The following is a 17,187-nucleotide window of genomic DNA, read 5'->3' as shown; positions in this document are numbered from 1 at the left end:
CCTTGCTGCTAATCGATAAGGGCAGCCCATAGAGAGGTTTCCGCTCTGTGTGGTCCTTAACCATTTGTCCCACGCCATATAAGTATAACCATAAATAAAAATGTTGAAGGTGTCGTTAAATAAAACATTTCTTCCTTCCTTCTTTTCTTCCTTCCAACCCCTTTCTGTTCCAGTGTGGTCTTAGGGTAGGTTAATCGGTTTACCTGTTCTCTACACAGACGGTATTTTACCATCTACAAATATATATACATAGTATTTGAAAAATATAAATATGCTTTCATCTTTTCAACAAATATGATCCCGGTGTCTCTTGTTTCTGTCACAAATAACCCTAAAGCCAACCTGTCTTCCCAGACTTCCACTCCCGCAGCCCCCTCACATACATTCTCACTGGGATAACCATGTCGGCGATACACCGCTTATCAAAGGATTACTTGTTGTCAGTCTGGTTGAAACACGGTGTTGTGTAAGATAGATGATAGCGCATACTCTATATAGTCTCGATAAACGCGCACATCAAACGGATTCCTTTACGCCGTGTCTCTTCATCCGTGATGTACACGCAGGCTCGTTTCCCTAGCACACCCAGCAGACGACAGAAACACGACATTACGTTACGTTCCACGTAACTTGGTTACGACATACGGAACACGGGCTGCAAATTCAGTTGTAATTAAAGGCACATAACCTTACCTGCAATGGATCGAATTAATACGTTTTGACACTGTTTATAACATTTTGTAGCACAATAATGGACTTGTTTGAAATTTAAAATCGTTTAATGACAGGAGTTCGCAATTCAATTTATACAAGGAATGTTTGTCGTTTATCAAATGAATACAAATATGCACCCGGAAAAGGTGATAAAAACATAAACTTTATTGGTTATTTAAATCTGACTTTGTCGTGTCTAGCGTCTGGGATGGGATGGAGGAGCTGGAGAGGGCAAATTTGTCACTTCCCAAAAGACAATTATCTTTTTCTTTAAAATAATAAAAAAGCTTTGTGCCCTTTTTCCTTAACTGGATCCTAAATCACTGTGCTCTGGTTTATTATTATTTTCAATTACATCCTATTATTTTGAGGCAGACACGACCCTGCTTTCTCACACACAAATACCCACTGCGCTGGACTTTGTCAGCAGTATAGCAGTATAATACACATTAACTACTATACTTGTGTTTAAATGACTTTGGTGTACGTGTGTACACTTGCCGAGTCTACTTGATCTTTGTTGAGATACGTTATAGTAAAGACGTTTCGTGTACTCTTTATTGAATTGTATTCAGCTATAGAGTAAATTGCACTGTTAACATGTTTGACGTTGTGAATGCTGCGTCCCCTTGGGTGTGTGTAGATCTGTTGTCGCCGTCACGCTGTCGCCGACCTGTTGCCCGATTGTACCTCTCTGTCACCTCTAACCACTTCATGTTGAAACACGATATTCATCATGAAATGTTTTCATCGCCAGATATTCGTGACTGTAATATCAGAATTGAATGGTACACCGGTCACATGGTGAATAATTACAAATTACATCTTAAACGCACAGAACATTAAAAACACAACAAAACATGAGGACAACAAAATTAAAAATAAGAAATCAAATCCACACACACACAAAAACACTACTAAAAACCCACAAAACCCACGAAAAAGAAACCCAAACCCAACAAAACAGAGAGAGAGAGAGAGAGAGAGAGAGAGAGAGAGAGAGAGAGAGAGAGAGAGAGAGAGAGAGAGAGAGAGAGAGAGAGAGAAGGAACCGTGATATATGATTGCAAACTTCACCCGATGAGATATAAATCATATTTGACAAAAACAGTCAGTAAGCCAGTCAGTCAGCCAGTCAGAGTCAGTCAGTCAGTCAGTCAGCCAGCCAGCCAGCCAGCCATCCAGCCAGTCAGTCAGCCAGCCAGCCAGCCAGTCAGTCCGTCAGCCAGCCAGTCAGCCAGCCAGCCAGAAGTTAGCCATCCAGCCAGCCAGAAGTTAGCCAGCTACCCAGTACACCAAGCAATCCATCCCAAAGGAAAAACAACCCGGTGCATTATTCAATATGTTTATATGAAACGGTCTAGGTTTGTTTTGAAAGAGTTACACGGCGGTGAATTACCATACATATGAAAACTCTTGACCTGCCTGTGAACAATACGTGGCCACAAGGTTACCTCTTTTTATTACTTACTTACTACATATATTTACAGACCCTGTAAAGCTGGCCTTCTGTTCAATACCAGTCTCCGTGGATGAACAGCTGAGCGATCTCTCTCAAAACTGTTTGGTACTGGGGTCGCATTCCGCTACTGGTTCTCATCTAGTATAGGCTCTGGGGGGTAGTTCGCATACATTTCTCTTTTAGAGAGTTAACTTTCATTTTCTTGTTCTATATGCCAAGGCCTTCAGAAAAAGTTTGGGTAACACATCCAGGTTAAGTACGTTTTCTCAGCAGAGCACATTTATGATTTTTGGTTGGCCGCCAAAAGGCAAAAATTACGATATTGGAGTTTCATGCAATAAATAACGATTTGACACCTTTAAATGATTCATTTTGATTTATTTCAATTGTTTTGTGTTACTAACTACATTTTAGCATTATTGATGGTCATAAACCTAGGTTTGGGGTATAAAATGACCTTATTTTACATATTTTTACTCGAAAATCGCTTTCGATTTGAAAGTAGCTCAAAGTCTAATGGCTTCTCAGTCAAACAATACTGTAAGCAGAGTTCCACAAATTGGCCAAAAGTTTCTTCAATAAGTGCTCAGAGCAATACAGGTTTCAATTTCATACCTAGGGGTGCTGGATGATACCCATGGGGCCCATTGTATCCCTACCCCCTAAACTAATTTTTTTAGGGGATTTTGTCAAATGACCATATCTCCTAAAGTAAGTGTCACAAGAAGTTAATCTTTGTGTCTATAAATATGTTTTTAACCCCAAATAATTGATTGGTACCATTACTGTGATTTTTGGGAGTTGACCTAATTGGCATAATTCCAAGATGGCATCCAAAATGGCCGCAAAATACTGAATGAGACATAACTTCGCATATAGAAGAACATTTCAAGTGACACTTAAAAAAAGAGAGTCAAATACACAAATTCTCCACCCCTCCTCCTCCCTACCTTATCACAGATAATAATTAAAACCCCCATCCAATAAAAAGTCCACATTAATAAAGAATGATGTTCAGTACAAATGAACCTTTCATGAATTATCATTATTTATCATTGATAACTGTCCTAAATACTACTATTTAAAGATTACTTCATTATTAGTGCAAAAGTTTCAAACATGCTAAAATACTGCAGAACTCAAGCTAATCATATCAGGCAATTTTTTTTATATGAATTGAGTGATGGTTTCTTACACCGACAGAATTTGCAACATTTGACCTCAGCCACCCTGCAAGAGCAAATTGACCTGATACACTTATGACATGAGCATATGACTGACCAATTAACCTCGAGGGTTTTCAGCGATGTTGCAGGCATTAGTTGATATTGGTCGTGCTCATAGCCACAATCTTGTGGTTTCAGTGATCCAACAGTTTCAGGTTTTCGAGATGGCTCTGCAAGGCATGTATGGTGGTGTGGGCATTACATAATGCGCGCTGGATACGAGGCAGAATACCATGACTGGTCGGGGGCAGGTTGTCGAGAGAGCTGCCTTTACTGAAATATAAAACCTGCATGGAGGTCACAGACATTTGTGGTATCTCAGCACCTTCACCAAATAATGCTCAGCATTGCGAATCATGGCTGTAGAGAGGGTTGAATATCTCCCAAAGTTTTTGAGAAAACTCTCCAATTCTGCTTTCAAAGCTGCCTTCTTCATACCAACTTTGCTGGTGATGAGACACCCTGTAAGGCTGTACAAAGCTGGGAATACTGTACAGTGCTGACGACCCAGGACGTCGAACAGAGTATGAAGAGACACACACCTACCGAGTGGAATCTCCCACTCCAGTTCGTACCCATAGCTCGTCATGGTCGTGTTGCAGAAATATGGGGATGTGGTAAAGCAGGGCGACAATTATATCTGTATCACTGCACACATACTTTGTGTCCTGCCTCATGAATGGGTATACGAAGATCGGCTTCTTCAAATGATGATAGAAGGTGGGTCAGATCTTTTTCTTTGTCTATGTAAACCATAACACACTGCCAGCTCTTACCTTTTCTTGTTACCTGGTCGAGTACAGTGGGGTATTGCCGAGATTCAGAAGTATTTCCACGAAAATGACGATAGATTAGTTTCTCCAGAAGAAGCTTCTTGTTGTTTGAAGGCCAGAACATTTCCTCCTGTTTTGGTAGAGGTGGGCTGGTCTTCATATCGTTGTCACTGAACAGGAGAGGAGATGGTGTGACGTCATATTTCAAAAGGTCCTTTGTTGTGAGGCCACGATCACGGGCGATTTCAGTCATTTTCTCCACAATATTCACCTCCTTCGCTATCTTCGCGATTGTTTGCTGTGGCTTGTTTCTGGTGGACCGGCTTCGGTGGCGTCGTTGCAGGCTATCGGTCTACAGGCTGGTAGGTACTGGGTTCGGATCCCAGTCGAGGCATGGGATTTTTAATCCAGATACCGACTCCAAACCCTGAGTGAGTGCTCCGCAAGGCTCAATGGGTAGGTGTAAACCACTTGCACCGACCAGTGATCCATAACTGGTTCAACAAAGGCCATGGTTTGTGCTATCCTGCCTGTGGGAAGCGCAAATAAAAGATCCCTTGCTGCCAATCGGAAGAGTAGCCCATGTAGTGGCGACAGCGGGTTTCCTCTCAAAATCTGTGTGGTCCTTAACCATATGTCTGACGCCATATAACCGTAAATAAAATGTGTTGAGTGCGTCGTTAAATAAAACACTTCTTTGTTTCTGGTGGTTTTCATTATTTTGAGATTCAACAACGGGATGATGACCAGCCCAGAGAAAAGTCCACTACTCAAAGAGTTATGCTACAGTCACATATCCACCGGGCCCCGTACAAATGTTTCTACCTACTGCGGATTTCTAAGATTTCGGAAAATCGGGGGTATTGCAGGGGTCTGCGGCATCCATGTGCAGCAGCCACATATCCAGTTTTCTCAACTCCAGTCACGAAGCGCCTGTGGGATAATCCTACGGACGCCGCACGGCAGTCGGACAGGAGTCATCAGATACCCGATTTTTACACATTGTACGGGGCTCGTGAGGGACTCGCACGGATATCGTAAGATACGCGTACGATGATCTTGGAAATCGTACGGTTGCCGTACAATTCGAGGGGCCCGATATTCAGTGCCATCCGTACGGATGTTGTAGGGGCCATACTGTATACAACGTGTCTACGGGTTTACAGCCAATACAAATTTCTATGACACATCAGGAACTTTTAACTCCACGCTAAAAGCTTCCGATGTGCCCTATGGCGAGGAAAGAATGCCAAGGCTCCCGCAGGATAGCCACAGCACCCATGCGGCTGCCATGAGATTTTGCCAATTTTCCCAGAAATCAGTGGATATGTAACTGTAGCATTAGAGACTCATCTCAAGACTGAGGTCTATGAATATACACATCAGAGAAACTTGTCATTTGTTATAGACATCATGGCCACTGTTCGTAAGGTTCGTTTTACTGGCCTTTCCAACTGTCAGGATCTCCTCTGAGTTTTCATGTCATTTTCTGATGTTTGTCGTACTTGGATGACCCGTCAGTAAAGGACAATGAGTGAAGGAAGCGCACCAATACTGTACCAATTGAACACAGTTCCATCGAACCAGGAACACCTCTACCACAACAGATTTTCTGGCGTTCAAACAACAACAAACTTCTGTCTTTTGGAGAAGCTAATCTGTCGTCATCTTCGTGGAAATACTTCTGAATCTCGGCAATACTCCATTGTACTCTACCAGGTAACAAGAAAAGATATTCGCAATGCTAAGCATTATTTGGTGAAAGTGCTGAGATACCACAAATGTTACACCACAAATGTCTGTGACCTCCATGCAGGTTTTAGATTTCAGTAAAGGCAGCTCTCTCGACAACCTGCCCCCGACCAGTCATGGTATTCTGCCTCATATCCAGCGTGCGTTCTATAATGCCCACACCACCATGCATGCCTTGCAGAGCCATCTCAACCCTGAAACTGTTGGATCACTGAAACCGCAAGTTTGTGGCTATGAACACGACCAAGGTCAACTAATGGCTGCAACATCGTAGAAAACCCTCGAGGTTAATTGGTCAGTCATATGCTCTTGTATGGATAAGTGTGTCAGTTCAATTTGCCCTTGCAGGGTGGCTGAGGTCAAGTGTTGCAAATTCTGTTGGTGTAAGAAAACATCACTCAATTCCTGTAAAAATTGTAATTGTCTGATAAGATTAGCTTGAGTTCTACAGTATTTTGGTATGTTTGAAACTTTTGCACTAATAAGGTAGTAATCTCACTTGAAATGTTCTTCTGTATGCGAAGTCACGTCTAATTCTGTATTCTGCGGCCATTTTGGACACCATCTTGGAATTATGCTAATTAGGTCAACTCCAAAAAAATCACAGTAATGGTACCAATCATTTTTGGGGGGATCAAAACATATTTATAGACACAAAGGTTAACTTCTTATGACACTTACTTTAGGAGATATGCTCATTTGACGAAATGCCCTAAAAGTGTTTATTTTAGGGGGTAGGGATACAATGGGCCCCATGGGTATCATCCAGCAACGCAAGGTATCAACATGAAACCTGTATTGCTCCGAGCATTTAATGAAGAAACTTTTGGCCAAATTTGTGGAACTCTGTTTACAGTATTGGTTGACTGACAAGCCATTAGACTTTGAGCTACTTTCAAATCGAAAGTGATTTCCGAGCAAAAATATGTAAAATAAGGTCATTTTGTACCCCAAACCTAGGTTTATGACAGTGAATAATGCTAAACTATAGTCAGTAACACCCAAACAATTGAAATAAATGAAAATGAATCATCTATGGGTATCAAATACTTATTTATTGCATGAAAATCTAATATCGTCATTTTAGCCTTTTGGCGGCCAACCAAAAATCATAAATGTGCCCTGCTGAGAAAACGTACTTAACCTGGAAGTGTTACCCAAACTTTTTCCGAAGACCTTGGCATACAGAACAAGAACATTTAAGTTAACTCTCTAAAAGAGAAATGTATGCGAACTACCCCCCAGAGCCAGGACTAATCCACAGTATTGTCTTAACGGTTAATTGGGTGTGGGAGTGAGTGGCGGTGGCTGGGGGTGGGGGGAGTAAAGCAACTATACCGAATTTTGTCTAACTAACCACAAACAATTAATTATTAACTTACCGTCATGTACAAATTTAAATCCCAGTTCTTAATTGCATTTAGTTGTAAAACGTTTCAGCATTATAACAATGAAAACATTAACGGGTAGCTAAAATATGTGCCCAGGGCAGCTTGCTTGAACCATAACTGGTTATGTATAAGCATGGGAATCGAGTTAAAATGAAATGGAATTCTTTCCAGTTCCCGAATTATTTCAACGTTCATACAAACATATTTGTGGTCACCGATCGCCGTCCGGAAATACCAACGTGTGGCTAAAGTAAATAAAAAAATATGTTAATGTCTTCTTCGTGATTATCTGCCTATAGCTAATTACCAGTAGTTAATTATGTTTGTGAGGATGAGGCGAATAAATTCAGTAGTGGCATGGCCTGTAGCTAATTACCAGTAGTTAATTATGTGTGTGAGGATGAGGCGAACAAATTCAGTAGTGGCATGGCCTGTAGCTAATTACCAGTAGTTAATTATGTGTGTGAGGATGATGCGAACAAATTCAGTAGTGGCATGGCCTGTAGCTAATTACCAGTAGTTAATTATGTTTGTGAGGATGATGCGAACAAATTCAGTAGTGGCATGGCCTGTAGCTAATTACCAGTAGTTAATTATGTTTGTGAGGATGATGCGAACAAATTCAGTAGTGGCATGGCCTGTAGCTAATTACCAGTAGTTAATTATGTGTGTGAGGATGAGGCGAACAAATTCAGTAGTGGCATGGCCTGTAGCTAATTACCAGTAGTTAATTATGTTTGTGAGGATGATGCGAACAAATTCAGTAGTGGCATGGCCTGTAGCTAATTACCAGTAGTTAATTATGTGTGTGAGGATGAGGCGAACAAATTCAGTAGTGGCATGGCCTGTAGCTAATTACCAGTAGTTAATTATGTTTGTGAGGATGAGGCGAACAAATTCAGTAGTGGCATGGCCTGTAGCTAATTACCAGTAGTTAATTATGTGTGTGAGGATGAGGCGAACAAATTCAGAAGTGGCATGGCCTGTAGCTAATTACCAGTAGTTAATTATGTTTGTGAGGATGAGGCGAACAAATTCAGTAGTGGCATGGCCTGTAGCTAATTACCAGTAGTTAATTATGTGTGTGAGGATGAGGCGAACAAATTCAGAAGTGGCATGGCCTGTAGCTAATTACCAGTAGTTAATTATGTGTGTGAGGATGAGGCGAACAAATTCAGTAGTGGCATGGCCTATAGCTAATTACCAGTAGTTAATTATGTTTGTGAGGATGATGCGAACAAATTCAGTAGTGGCATGGCCTGTAGCTAATTACCAGTAGTTAATTATGTGTGTGAGGATGAGGCGAACAAATTCAGTAGTGGCATGGCCTGTAGCTAATTACCAGTAGTTAATTATGTGTGTGAGGATGAGGCGAACAAATTCAGTAGTGGCATGGCCTGTAGCTAATTACCAGTAGTTAATTATGTGTGTGAGGATGAGGCGAACAAATTCAGTAGTGGCATGGCCTGTAGCTAATTACCAGTAGTTAATTATGTTTGTGAGGATGATGCGAACAAATTCAGTAGTGGCATGGCCTGTAGCTAATTACCAGTAGTTAATTATGTGTGTGAGGATGAGGCGAACAAATTCAGTAGTGGCATGGCCTGTAGCTAATTACCAGTAGTTAATTATGTGTGTGAGGATGAGGCGAACAAATTCAGTAGTGGCATGGCCTATAGCTAATTACCAGTAGTTAATTATGTTTGTGAGGATGATGCGAACAAATTCAGTAGTGGCATGGCCTGTAGCTAATTACCAGTAGTTAATTATGTGTGTGAGGATGAGGCGAACAAATTCAGTAGTGGCATGGCCTGTAGCTAATTACCAGTAGTTAATTATGTGTGTGAGGATGATGCGAACAAATTCAGTAGTGGCATGGCCTGTAGCTAATTACCAGTAGTTAATTATGTGTGTGAGGATGAGGCGAACAAATTCAGTAGTGGCATGGCCTGTAGCTAATTACCAGTAGTTAATTATGTGTGTGAGGATGAGGCGAACAAATTCAGTAGTGGCATGGCCTATAGCTAATTACCAGTAGTTAATTATGTTTGTGAGGATGATGCGAACAAATTCAGTAGTGGCATGGCCTGTAGCTAATTACCAGTAGTTAATTATGTGTGTGAGGATGAGGCGAACAAATTCAGTAGTGGCATGGCCTGTAGCTAATTACCAGTAGTTAATTATGTGTGTGAGGATGAGGCGAACAAATTCAGTAGTGGCATGGCCTATAGCTAATTACCAGTAGTTAATTATGTGTGTGAGGATGAGGCGAACAAATTCAGTAGTGGCATGGCCTATAGCTAATTACCAGTAGTTAATTATGTTTGTGAGGATGAGGCGAACAAATTCAGTAGTGGCATGGCCTGTAGCTAATTACCAGTAGTTAATTATGTGTGTGAGGATGAGGCGAACAAATTCAGTAGTGGCATGGCCTGTAGCTAATTACCAGTAGTTAATTATGTGTGTGAGGATGAGGCGAACAAATTCAGTAGTGGCATGGCCTGTAGCTAATTACCAGTAGTTAATTATGTGTGTGAGGATGAGGCGAACAAATTCAGAAGTGGCATGGCCTGTAGCTAATTACCAGTAGTTAATTATGTTTGTGAGGATGATGCGAACAAATTCAGTAGTGGCATGGCCTGTAGCTAATTACCAGTAGTTAATTATGTGTGTGAGGATGAGGCGAACAAATTCAGTAGTGGCATGGCCTGTAGCTAATTACCAGTAGTTAATTATGTTTGTGAGGATGATGCGAACAAATTCTTTTGGGAAAAAAATTTTTTGGGAATTAAAATTTTTTCCGGAAAAAAAAGGGTTTTTTTGGGGCCCAAAAAAAAAAGGGGTCCCCTTGGAAAACCCAAAACCTGGAAACCCAAATTTTTTTAAAAAAGGGCCCCCGGAAATTTTCCCCCCAAAAGGTTTGTTAACCACCCCCCAAAAAAAAACCCCCTTTCCCCCCCCCCCCTTTTTTTTTTCCCCTTTTTGGGCCCCCCCAAACCCAAAAACCCCCCCCAAAACCCCCCTTAAGGGCCCCAACCTTTGTTTTTTTTTAAATTTCCCCCCTTTTTTGGGGCCCCCTTTCCCAAACCCTTTTTTTTTTTCCCCCCTTTTTTTTCTTTTTTTTTCCCTTATTTTTTTTAAACCCCCAAAAAATTAACCCCCCCTTTTTTTTTTCCCCCCTTTTCCTTTTTCCCCCCTTTTCCCCACCCCCTTTTAAACCAAATTTCCCTCCCAAAAAATTTCCAAAATTGGCCCCCTTATTTTGGGGGCCCCCCCATTTTTAAAACCCCTTTTTTTCCCCCCTTTTTTTTAAAACCCCAAAAAGGGTTTTTGGGGGTAAAAATTTTGGGGGGCCCCGGCCCAAGGAAAATTTTAAAAAAGGCCCCAAAATTTTAAAAATTTTGGAAATTTTAAAAAAAAAGGGGGGGGGCCCAAGGGTTTAAATTTTAAAAAAACCCCCGGGAAAATTTTAAAAAAAACCCTTTTAAAAAAAATTTTAAAATGAAAAATTTTTTTTAAAACCCCAAAATTGGGGGAAAAATTTTTGGGGGGAAAAATTTTTTTTAAAAAATTTTCGCCTTTTTTGGGGGGCCCAAAAAAAGGGGGGCCCCGGGGGGGTTTAACCCCCAAATTTTGGGCCCCGGAAAAAAAAAAAAATTTTTTTAAAAATTTGAAAAAACCCCCCCCCGGCCCAAAATTTTTTTTTTTGGGGGGGAGTGGGGGGTGGGGGGGGGGGGGGAAAAACAAAAAATTTTTTTTAAAAACCCAAAAAAAATTTTTTAATTCCCCAAAAATTTAAAACCCTTCTTAATTGCATTTAGTTGTAAAATTTTAAAAAAAAAAACCCGGGGGTTTTGGAAAACTGGTTTTAAAAAATTGGGAAAAAAAGGGAAATGGAATTTTTTAAAAAAATTTTTCCCAAAAAAAAATTTTGGGCAAAAATTTTAAAACCCCCGGGGAAAAAAAAAAAATTTAAAAAAATTTTTTTTTCTTCCTTTTTTTTAAAAAAAATTTTTTTTGGGGGGAAAAAGGGAAAAATTTTGGGTGGCCCGGGTAATTAAAGGTTTTTTGGGGGGGAAAAAGGGAAAAAGGGGTTGGGGTTTTTTAAAAAAGGTTTTTTTGGAAAAAGGGAAAAAGGGGTTGGGGTTTTTAATTTTTGGTTTTAGGGTTTGGGAAAAAAACAAGGGGAAATTTTTAAATTTTTGGTTTTTTTTGGGGAAAAAAACAAGGGGAAATTTTAAATTTTTGGTTTTAGGTTTGGGGAAAAAAATTGGGGTTGGGTTTTACCCAAAATTATTTTTGGGTTTGGGGAAAAAAATTTGGGGGGTTTCCAATTTAAATTTTTTGGGTTTGAGGGAAAAAAACCCCGAGGGTTTAAGTAATTTTTTTTTAGGGGGAAAAAAAAAAAATTTTGGAAGGGGAAAAAACCTTAAATTTTGGGGGGAAAGGGGCCCCAAAAACCTTACTTTTTTAAAATTTTGTTTTTGGGGGAAGGGAAAAAAAATTTTCCAACCCCCCCCGGGGGGGTTTTAAAAGGCCCCCAAAAAAAAAAAAAACCAAGTGTTTTAAGGGGAAAAAAAAAAGGGGGTTAACCCAACCCGGGTTTTGGTTTGGGTTCCCAAAAAAATTTCCAACCGGGATTTCTTTCCAAAAAAAAGGGAAAAAAGGGAAAGGCTTTTTAAAAAAAAAGTTTTTTTAAAAGGGGGGCCCAAATAAAGGGGTTTTTCCAAAATTTAGGGTTTGGAAAAAAAAATTCGGGGCTTGGGAAAAATAAAAATTTTTTTTTTTTGGAAAATTCCGAAAAAAAACCCTTTTTTAAAAAAATTTTGGGGAAAAAAAAACCAAAAATTTTTGGGGTTTAAACCAATTAAATTTGGGGGGGGGGGTTTAACCCCCCCCGGGTAAAAGGGTTTAAAATTTTTAAGGTTAAGGGTTTTCCCGGGGCCGGGCCTTTTTTCCCAAAATTAAAAAAAAAGGGCAAAATTTTTTTTCCCCAAAAATTTTTTAAATTTTAAAAATTTTAAAAAAAATTTTTTTTTTAAAATTAAAAAAATTATTTTTTGGGATTAAAAAATTCATTAAAAAGGGGGTAAAATTCCCTTTTTTTTTTAAAAAAAAAAAAAAATTTTTTTTTTTAATTCCCCCCTTTTTTTTTAGGGTTTTCCCCCTTTTTTTGGGGTTTTTAAAAATTAAATTAAAGGGGAATTAAACCAAAAACCCCGGGGCAAACCTTATTTTAAAAATTTTTTGGGGTTTTTAAACAAATTTTTTTTTGGGGAAAGTTTGGTAAAATTTTTTGGGTTTTTGGGGGGGGGCCCCCCCCAAATTTAAATTCCGGAGGGTTTTTTTGGGGGAAGGGGGTTTTCAAAAAGGGGGGGGAAAAAAGGGGGGAAAAGGGGAAAAAAAAAATTTTTTTGGGGGGCCAAAAAAATTTTTGGTTTAAAAAAAACCCCCAGGTTCCCCCTTGTTTTCCCGGAAATTTTAATGTTTTAAAAAAAATTTTTAAATTGGGGCCCTTTTTTTTAAAAAGGGAATTTTTGGGGGAAGGGGGAAAAAATTGGCCGGGGGGGAAAAAATAATTTTTTGGGAAATTACAAAAAACCTTAGGGTTTGGTTAGCAAATTTGGAGGGGAAAAAAAACCCCAACAAAAAAAACCCTAAAAAAACCCCAAAAAAAAAAAAAAAAAAACCAAAGGGGCCCCTTAAATAAACCAAATTTAAAAAAAAAAAAAAAAACCCCCCGGAAAAACCAAAAAATTTTTTTTAAAAAAAAAATTAAAGGGGGGGGAAAGGAAAAAAAGGAAAAAAAGGGGGGAAAGGGGAAAAAAAAAAACCCCCCCTTTAAAACCCAAAAAAGGGGGGGAAAATTAAAAAAAAATTTAAAAACCCCCCAAAAAACCCCAAAATTTTTTAAAAAAAAACAAACCCGGGGCAAAAAAAAAAAAAAATTTTTTTAAAAAAAAAAACCAGAAAAACCCCCAAACCAAAAAAAATTTTGGGGGGAAAAAAAAAAAAACCAAATTTAAACCAAACCCAAAAAAAAAAGGAGGGAAAAAACCAAATTCCATTTCCCCAATTAAAAAAAATTTTAAAAAAAAAAGGGAAAAAACCCTGGCCAAAAAAAAATTTTTTCCCCAAAAACCAAAACCCCCCCAAAAAACCCAAAAAAAAAAACCCAACCCAAACCAAAAAACCCCCCAAGCAAAAAAAAAAAATTTTAAAAACCCAACAAACCAAAGGGAAAAAAAAAATTTAAAAAAAAAAAAAAATTTAAAAAACCCCCAAAAAAAGAAAAAAGGGTTTAAAAGGGGAAAAACCAAAAAAACCCCCCCAAAAACCCAAAGAATTTTTAAAAAAATTAAACAAATTTAAATTAAAAAGAAAAAATAAATTTTTTAAAAAAAAAACAAATTTAAAACAAATTTAAAAATTAAAATTTTAAAAAGGTTTAAAAAAACCAGGGGCCATTTAAAAAAACCAAATTTAAAATTTTTTAAAAAGGGCCAAAATAAACCCAAGGCCCCCAAAACCCAAAAAAAAAAAAAAAAAAAAAAAACCCCCTTAAAATTACCAAAAAAATTTTTTTAAAAGGGAAAAAACCCAAAGGGGGAAAAAAAACCGGGAAAAAAAAAAACCCAACAAACCAAAAAACCCCCCAAAAAACCGGAAAAAAAAATTAACCAAACAAAATAAAATTTCCCTAAAACCAAAATTTTAAATTTTAAAAAAAAAACCAAAACCCAAACCCAAAAAAACCAAAAATTAAAAAAAAGGGAAAAAATAAGGGCCCCCAAAAAAAAAAAAATTTTTAAAAAGGCCAAAAAGGGCCTTCCCCCAAAAAACCTAAAAAAAAAAAAAAAAAAAACCCCCTTTAATTCCATTAAAAATTTTTTTAAAAAAGCCCCAAATTTTGGGGCCCCAATTCCCCAAAAAAAAAAAATAAAACAAACCAAAAAATTTAATAATTCCAAATTTAAAAATTTTTTTAAAAAAAAAAAAAAATTTTCCCCCAAAAAACCCAATTTAAAGTTTTAAAAACCCCCAAAAATTTAAACCAAAAACCCCCAAACCTAAAAATTTAAAAAAAAACAAACCAAAAAAATTTTTAAAAAAAAAATTAAAAAAAAAACAAACCAAAAAGGGGCCCAAATAAACCCAAAATTAAAAAAAAAAAAAAAAAAAACCCCCAATTCCAAAAAAAATTTTTAAAAAAAAAAAGGGGAAAAAAAAAAACCAAAAAAAGGTGGAGGGAAGGGTTTTAAATACACATACACACACACGTACACACACACATACACACACACACACACACACACACACACAGTGCGAGTGGCTACGTCCCATCCCTGTACTTTAATAAAGCTCCTCATAAAATAAAGAACATACGTGATACATGTTATTTAAACTTAGCCAAACGAAGCTAAGATATCGGTGTTTACGAATTACGTTTACGAAAATCGCCAAGTGTATCGTAAACATATTATTTTACTTTTGAATCATACTACAATGTATATCGAAATACAGGCAATAGCGCGCATCACTAGTCATTTTATTAAATACGTTTTCAATCCTTAAATAGTAGTGATGTCACAAGGTGTCATACTATTGTTATGTCACATGTCATAAAGATAGCATCATGCAAGACCATGTTTACGTAACTGTTTACTGTAGAGCATGTGGGTAATAACCGCAAATACAATTTAGCTACCACTCCTTCTAAAATAATGTACACGAACATAACCCATGTAAATAACGTGTTGTCGACACCGCGTCAATAACAAACAAACCAGTAAAGCGGTTTAGTCACAACTCAATACTCTGTGACTAATTTCTGGACAAAGTCCACCACACTGAATGACCATTTTATCCTGGTAGGTATTAAAAACGTAGAAACAAGATACATGTATTTTAGTTTCGCCCACTTCTAACTAGCAGTCACGGTTCATTTGACACGTATGTTCACTATAACGCACTGGAGTATTTAGGAATGTTATCAACTTATTGTATCAATGGGCAGGTATGCACATTGTAACCTAGTGGATTGTTTAGGAATGTAATCAAATGGTTGTATCAGTAGAACGACTCTTGATGAACTGATGCACTGAGTTAATGTCTGCACTTTCTTTTAACAGTAATGCTAGGCTCAGACTGTCAACTGTTACTACGAAGTTGGCCAACTCGACGGTTGCGTTGTAATTTCCCCAACTCCTGACTTACGACGGGTGCGCTCAGATTAACAATTAATGGGTTATACAACGAGTTGTAACAGTTCCCAGACTAGCAACTTGACAGTCGTAGAAACAAAGAGAGTAAAGTTTGTTTTATTTAACGACGCCACTAGAGCACAATGATTTTTAATCTTATCATCGGCTATTGGACGTCAAACATATGGTCATTCCGACACTGTTTTTTGGAGGAAACCCGCTGTCGCCACATAGGCTACTCTTTTACGACAGTCAGCAAGGGATCTTTTATTTGTGCTTCCCACAGGCAGGATAGCACAAACCATGGCCTTTGTTGAACCAGTTATGGATCGCTGGTCGGTGCAAGTGGTTTACACCTACCCATTGAGCCTTGCTCAGGGTTTGGAGTCGGTATCTGGATTAAAAATCCCATGCCTCGACTCGGATCCGAACCCAGTACCTACCAGCCTGTAGACCGATGGCTTAATCACGACGCCACCAAGGCCGGTGGACAGTCGTAGAAGTCGTGACAGCAGAAAGTTGGCCAACTGTGTGCTGGCAGTTGGTAGTCTACATCTAGCATTATATTACGAACATCGAGTTGCAAGAGCGCTCTGACTAGGAACTTAACAGTCGTAGAAGTCGCAAGAGCAGAAAATTGGCCAACTGTGTGCTGGCAGTTGGTAGTCTTAACCTAGCATAATATAAATTCATGTCTGTTTGTCTGTCTATCTGCTTGACTGTCTGTCTGTCCGTAAATATGCCTATATTTTTGTGCTGCAATCTATTGCACAAGTGAGTTGTATTAAATATCATCTCAATGTTTCATTTCACTTTTCTGTTACTTTTTTTCTTTTCTTCAATATAACAAACAGAGAGATCAATTGTATTGCATTTTAAACAGGTTTTGAATTTATAATGTGCCAAAAAATAATAATTCTAAAACAAAATAAAATCTCTTTAACCGTAAAGAAGTTAATTTTTCTTTTCTTAACCACATTACTAGATTACAGTGATTTATTAATTAAGTTAAAGTTTCTTTTGTTTCACGACACCACTAGAGCACATTGATTTGATTTATTAATAATGGCTATTGGATGCCAAATATATGAAGATATGATTTTCCCATTAGCAGCAACAGTATTTTATATGAACTTTTCCAAAGACAGGACAGCACATACCACTTTGATACACCATTTGTGTGGCATTAGTTGGGATAGGAAAAAACTGAGCTAGAGTGTGCCCCGCTGCCAAATAAAGGATGTACTAATAACACGACCGAAATCTAAAACAATCGCTTGAAACAAGCCGCCCATAATTTAAGGTGTGTGTGTGTGTGTGGGGGGGGGGGGGGGGGGGGTGGTGAAATGAAGGGCTGGGTTGGGGTGGGTGGGTGATGGGATTAAACACATCAAAAAAAAAAGAGTAAAGGAAAAGCAACAATAACTGAAACATTAAGTACTGCTCCACATAAAAGCAAAACAAAAACGTTATAACTTATATACATTAAGGGAAATAATCAACAACATAAGGGTTGAAAGAGTTAATTCCCTTATACAGATACACGTGGGATTAAAAAACAACTAACCCACTGTCCTGGACAGACAGCCCAGATAGCTGAGGTGTGTGCCCAGGACAGCGAGCTTGAACCTTAATTGGATATAAGCACGAAAATAAGTTGAAATG

Source organism: Gigantopelta aegis, chromosome 3 (assembly GCF_016097555.1).
Source record: "Gigantopelta aegis isolate Gae_Host chromosome 3, Gae_host_genome, whole genome shotgun sequence".
Taxonomy (NCBI): Eukaryota; Metazoa; Mollusca; class Gastropoda; order Neomphalida; family Peltospiridae; genus Gigantopelta; species Gigantopelta aegis.
This window is presented reverse-complemented; position numbering follows the sequence as displayed.